At 38.1% G+C, this 6,000-nt stretch overlaps 1 long non-coding RNA gene across 1 annotated transcript; it reads right to left on the bottom strand.

The window, feature by feature from the left end:
- Nucleotides 1-253: 253 nt before the first annotated feature.
- On the bottom strand, nucleotides 254-4,485 carry LOC126951546 (uncharacterized). Its single transcript, XR_007724505.1, has 3 exons — nucleotides 4,410-4,485; nucleotides 3,972-4,094; nucleotides 254-423 (listed from the first exon to the last, which is right to left on the bottom strand). It is a non-coding gene; the product is annotated as an uncharacterized LOC126951546 (long non-coding RNA).
- Nucleotides 4,486-6,000: the final 1,515 nt, after the last annotated feature.

The raw sequence follows: 6,000 nt of genomic DNA, 5'->3' as shown, positions 1-6,000 counted from the left end.
GAATCATACAAAAAAAGGAAAGAAAGAGAAGAACGTATTCGCTCTTCTTCAATGTTTTAGGAAGGGTTTGAGAAGGATGGGTGTTAGTTCTTCTCTAACTATTCGGTAAGATTCAGCAGTGAAGCCATTAGGTCTTGGGCTTTTCTTTGATGGGAGATGTTTTATTACTGATTCAAATCTCCTTTCTCATTATTGATCTATTCAGATGTTCTGGTTCTTCATGATTCAGTCTTAGTAGGCTGTATGTGTCTAGCAACTTATCCATTTCTTCTTGGTTGTCTATTGTGTTGGCATATAATTCTTCACGGTAGTCTCTTATGATCCTTTGTATTTCTGTGGTATCTGTTGTAATGTCTCCTCTTTCATTTCTGATTTTATTTGTCTTTATCCCAGGGATGCAAGAATGGCTCAACATATACAAATCTATAAATGTGATTCACCATATTAAGAGAATGAAGGATAAAAACCATATGATCATCTCAATAGATGCAGAACAAGCATTTAACAAAATTCAATATTCTTCCATGACAAAAACTCTTTAATAAGTTAGGTACAGAAGAAGTGTACCTCAACACAATAAAAGCCATAGATGACTAATCCACAACTAACATCATAAAGGCATACCTTAGAGATATTGTGTATTCAGTTCCAGATCACTACAATAAAGCTAATTTTGCAACAGAGTCACATGAATTTTTTTGCTTCCCAGTGCCTACAAGAGTTATGTTTATACTGTAGTATATTAAGTATGCAACAGCATTATGTCTAAAAAATATGCCTACCTTAACTTAAATATACTTTATTGCTAAAAATGCTGAGAAAGTGAGCACAGGCTGTTGGGAAAAAAAATGGCACCTGTAGACTTGCTTAATGCCACAAACCTCCAATTTGTAAAAAATGCAATATCTGCAAAGTGCAATAAAGTGAAGTGTGACAAAATGAGGTATGCCTGTACTCACCAGTTAAAAAAAAATTGAAGGTTTTTTCCTCAGAAACAAAACAAGCATGGGCACTCTCACTACTTTTATTCAACATAGTACTGGAAGTCCAAGTCAAAGCAACTATACAAGAGAAAGAAATGGAAAGCATCCAAATTGTGGGGGGGAAAAAAAAATTGTCCCTGTTTGCAGACAACATGATCTTATATATTGAAAACCCTGGCAGGGCACGGTGGCTCATGCCTGTAATCCCAGCAATTTGGGAGGCTGTGGCAAGCAGGTTGCCTGACCTTGGGAGTTTGAAACCAGCCTGGGCAACATGGTGAAACCCCACCTCTACTAAAAATACAAAAAATTAGCTGGGCGCCGTGGTAGTGCCTATAATCCCAGCTACTCAAGAGACTGAGGCAGGAGAATCGCTTGAACCCAGAAGGCAGAGGTTACAGTGAGACAAGATCACGCCACTGCACTTCAGCCTGGGCGACAGAGTGAGCCTCTGTCTCAAAAAAAAAAAAAAAAAAAAAAACCCCAACACGAAAAGAAAATCACCAAAAAAACTGTTAGAACTAATATGCAAATTTGGTACACACATGTAAAATGAAATCAACATACAAAAATCAGGAGCATTTCTATACACTAACAATAAATTACCTAAAAAGAAAACAATCCCATTTACAATACCTAATACCTACAAAATAAAATAAAATAAAATACTTAGGAATAAATTTAACCAAAGAGATGAAAGACTTCTAAACTGAAAACTATAATACAATGATGAAAGAAATTAAGACGACACAAATAAATGAAAATCCTGTGTTCATGGATCGAGAGAATTAATATTGTTAAAATGCCCATACCACCCAAAGCAATCAATCTACACATTCAATGCACTCCCCATCAAAATTCCAATAACATTTTTTCACAGAAATAGATAAAACAATCTTGAAATTTGTATAGAGTTGTAAATAACCCTGAATAGCCAAAGCAATCTAGGTTCTTGAGCAAAAGGAACAAAGCTGGAGGGAACAGACCGACTGACTTCACAATCTGCTACAAACATATAATAATCAAAACAGCATGGTACTGGCATAAAAACAGACACATAGACCCATGGAACAGAATAGAGAGCCCAGAAATAAATACACACATTTATGGAAAATTAAGTTTCAACAAAAATGCCAAAAACACACAATAGGGAAAGGACAGCCTCTTCCATAAATCATGTTGGGGCAACTGGACATCCATATGCACAGGAATAAAATTAGACCCTTTCTCACACCAGATTTTTAAAAATTAACTGAAAATGGATTAAAGATTTTGACATAAAACCTGAAACTATAAAGCTAGAAGAAAACATAGGGGAAAAACTCCATGACATTGGCCTGGGTCATTTTTGGATATGACCCCAAGAACATCAGTAACAAAATCAAAAACAGACAAATGGGATTGCATCGAACTAAAAGGTTCCTGCAGAGTAGAGGAAACAATCAACAGAGTGAAGAGACCACCTAAGGAATGGGAGAAAATATATGCAAACAGTGCATCTGACAAGAGGTTAATATCCAAACTATATAAAGAAGCCAAACAACTCAATAGTAAAAAAATCAAATAACCTGATTAAAATATAGGCAAGGAATCTGAATAGACATCTCTCAAAAGAAGACATACAAAGAGCCAAAAAGTATATTAAAAATTGCTCTGCCAGGCGTGGTGGCTCATGCCTGTAATCCCAGTACTTTGGGAAGCCGAGGTGGGAGGATTACCTGAGGCCAGGAGTTCAAGACCATCTGGTCAACATGGTGAAACCCCGTCTCTATTAAAAATACAAAAATTAGCCAGGTGTGATGGTGGGTGCCTGTAATCCCCACTTGGAGGCTGAGGCAGAAGAATTGCTTGAGCCTGGGAGATGGAGGTCGCAGTGAGCCAAGATTGTGCCACTGCACTCCAGCCTGGCCAATAGAGCAAGATTCTGTTTCAATAAAAAATTTTTTTAAAAAATTGCTCAACATCACTAATCATCAGAGAGATGCAAATTAAAAACACAATGAGATACCACTTCACACCTGTTAGAATGGTTATTACCAAAAAGATCAAAGATAACAAGTATTGAAGAGGATGTGAAGAAAAGAGAACATGTGCACACTGTTGGTGAGAATGGAAATTGCTACAGCCATTACGGAAAATAATATGGAGGCTTCTCAAAAACTTAATAAAACTACCATATTCAGCAATTCTACCAGATATGTGTTCAAAGAAAATGAAATCAGTGTGTTGGAGAGATAACTGCACTCCCATGTTCACTGAGTGTTATTCACAATAGCCAAGATGTAGAATCAACTCAAGTGTCCATCAACAGATGTGTAAAGAAAATGTGGTATATATGCACAATTCAATACTATTAACCATAAAAAAGAAGTAAATCCTGTTATTTGCAATCATATGGATATTATGTTAAGTGAAATAAGTCAAGCACAGAAAGACAAATGCCACTAATCTCGCTAATATATGAAATCTAAAAAAGTTGATCTCATAGAAGTAGAGAGTGGAATGGTGGTTGGCAGGGGCTGTGGAGAGGGACGGGTTCAGGAGATGTTGGTCAAAAGACGCAAAATTTCAGTTAATAGGAGAAATAAGCTCAAGAGATATATTGTATAACAGTAGTTTATTGTATAACTTTATTATATGACTAACTGATAACAATGAATTAAATTCCTGAAAATTGCTAAGAGATTTTAAATGTTCTCATCACAAATAATTATGCAAAGTAATGTGTACATTACTTAGCTAAATTTAGTCATTCTACAATGTATACATATTTCAAAACAACACATTGTGCATAACAAATATATATAGTTTTATCCATTAAAAATAAATAAATAAGCCAAGCGCAGTGGCTTATGCCTGTAATCCCAGTGCTTTAGGAGGCCACGGAAAGCAGATCATTAGGTCAAGAGTTCGAGACCAGCCTGGCCCATATGGTGAAACCCCATCTCTACTAAAAATACCAAATTAGCTGGGCATGGTGGTGCATACCTGCAATCCCAGCTACTTGGGAGGCTGAGGCAGAAGAATTGCTTGAACCCAGGAGGTAGAGGTTGCAGTGAGCTGAAATCAGGCCATTACACTCCAGCCTGGGCAACAAGAGTGAAACTCCGTCTAAAAAAAAAAAAAAAAAAAAGAAGTATAAATATCTAAATAAATTCATTCAATAACTTATTAAAAATTGATGAAACTGAAAACATAGAGGAAAAGTTTAGAAAATGTACATAAACCAAATAAATAGCAGGTACTAGAGAGCAAAAGGAGTAAGTACCAAAAAATCCTCCTGGGATAATTACAAAATAAAAAGTAGAAAAATTAAAAAGAGATAATTAGAAAGAAAGAAAAAAACTCCAAAGAATGTGAATAAAAGAACATGATACGACAAGAGGACAGTTAAAGACAAAAACAAAACAAGGACAAACGAAAAACCTATTTGGATTCACAAATTCTGGTTTTCACTCTGACATGCAAAGAACTTGCAGTGCTTACTCCCAACCTCACAACAAGAAGAAACTGAACAAACTGAAAATCAACAACACTTCTTAGAATAACCAGAGAAATGAGGTCACCGGGCAAACCACCACCTTAAAAGCTGGGGACAGACATGAATACAGACAGCCACAGTTTACACGGTACAAAAGTTACTGCTGCAGCCAGCAGCAGGCAGGCACAAATCGCTAGAGGCTGTGTGTGGACTCGCCTCAGAGTTAGAGACCACTGGGGGCCGATGCTATATTTTATTTTATTTTACTTTACTTTATTTTATTTTATTTTATTTTTGTTTGTTTCTTGAGACGAAGTTTCACTCTTGTTGCCCAGGCTGGAGTGCAAGGGCGCAATCTTGGCTCACCGCAAACTCCACCTCCCAGGTTCAAGCGATTCTGCCTCAGCCTTCCTGAGTAGCTGGGATTACAGGCATGTGCCACCATGCCCGGCTAATTTTGTATTTTTTTAGTAGAGACGGGGTTTCTCCATGTTGGTCAGGGTGGTCTCAAACTCCCAACCTCAGGTGATCTGCCCGCCTTGGCCTCCCAAAGTGCTGGGATTACAGGCATGAGTTACCATGCCCGGCCTGGGGGCCCACTCTTAAGGTATCCCCATACTTTCATAAATTTTACCTACAGGAGTCTGAGCAGGTTCTCACACTGAATTTCACAGAAAAACTCCTTTGTTTTTGTGGAAGTAGGGGAGGAAAAGTAACCATTTTGAAATAGGCCATGGAAAAAGGTCGCCATTATGAAATACACCTGAGCTTTCTCTTCACAGCAGGGACCGGCCCTCAGGGGAAACCATCTTGTTAGAGCCTTGTCTAACCTATGAAAAAGACAACTAGATGTATTCCGTTCCCTTTAGTCTTCCCGTCTCACATAAGAGGAGTGGGGAAAGGCTAAGAAACTATTAAGTTTAGCCTAAAGCTACCTCTTCAAAAGTTCAGCCTAAAAGTTTTTCTGTACATAGTAAACTGTAACCTAACTGGACACGTAAACAGACTGTAACCTACACTTGTGACAAGTAGCTGAGTCTCACTCAATCACTGCCTTACTTCAACCACTCACAGGCAGCCAACTGCTCAAACCATGTTCAAATAAATGCCAAGTTGTAACCAGTCCAGCTGTTTCTGTACCTTGCTTCCATTTTCTGTACCTCTAATTTTCTGCCTGTAAATCCTCTTCAAACATGCAGCAGTGCCAGAGTCTCTCTGAACCTATTCTAGTTTGGGGGTGCTGCCTGGTTCACAAATCATTCTTTGCTGTATTAAGCTCTAGAAAATTTAATTTGTCTCAAGTTTTTCTTTTAACATATGGCATCAGAAGTGGGATCCAAAGTGGAGCGTCCAATGACACCTAGGAGCATCGAATAAACAAACAGGATCCCCAGCGGGCCCACTGTGTGTATTGTGTCTCACAGCTGCTGGGGATGCTGGGTAAGTTCTCTCCCAAATTCTGAAGCTCCACAGAGTTGTGTTTTGAGCTATCCAAGTTTGAGCAAAATTTTAATCCCAACTGGGTTCGGAAGTCAT

Source organism: Macaca thibetana, chromosome 3, assembly GCF_024542745.1.
Source record: "Macaca thibetana thibetana isolate TM-01 chromosome 3, ASM2454274v1, whole genome shotgun sequence".
Lineage (NCBI taxonomy): Eukaryota > Metazoa > Chordata > Mammalia > Primates > Cercopithecidae > Macaca > Macaca thibetana.
This window is presented reverse-complemented; position numbering and strand designations above follow the sequence as displayed.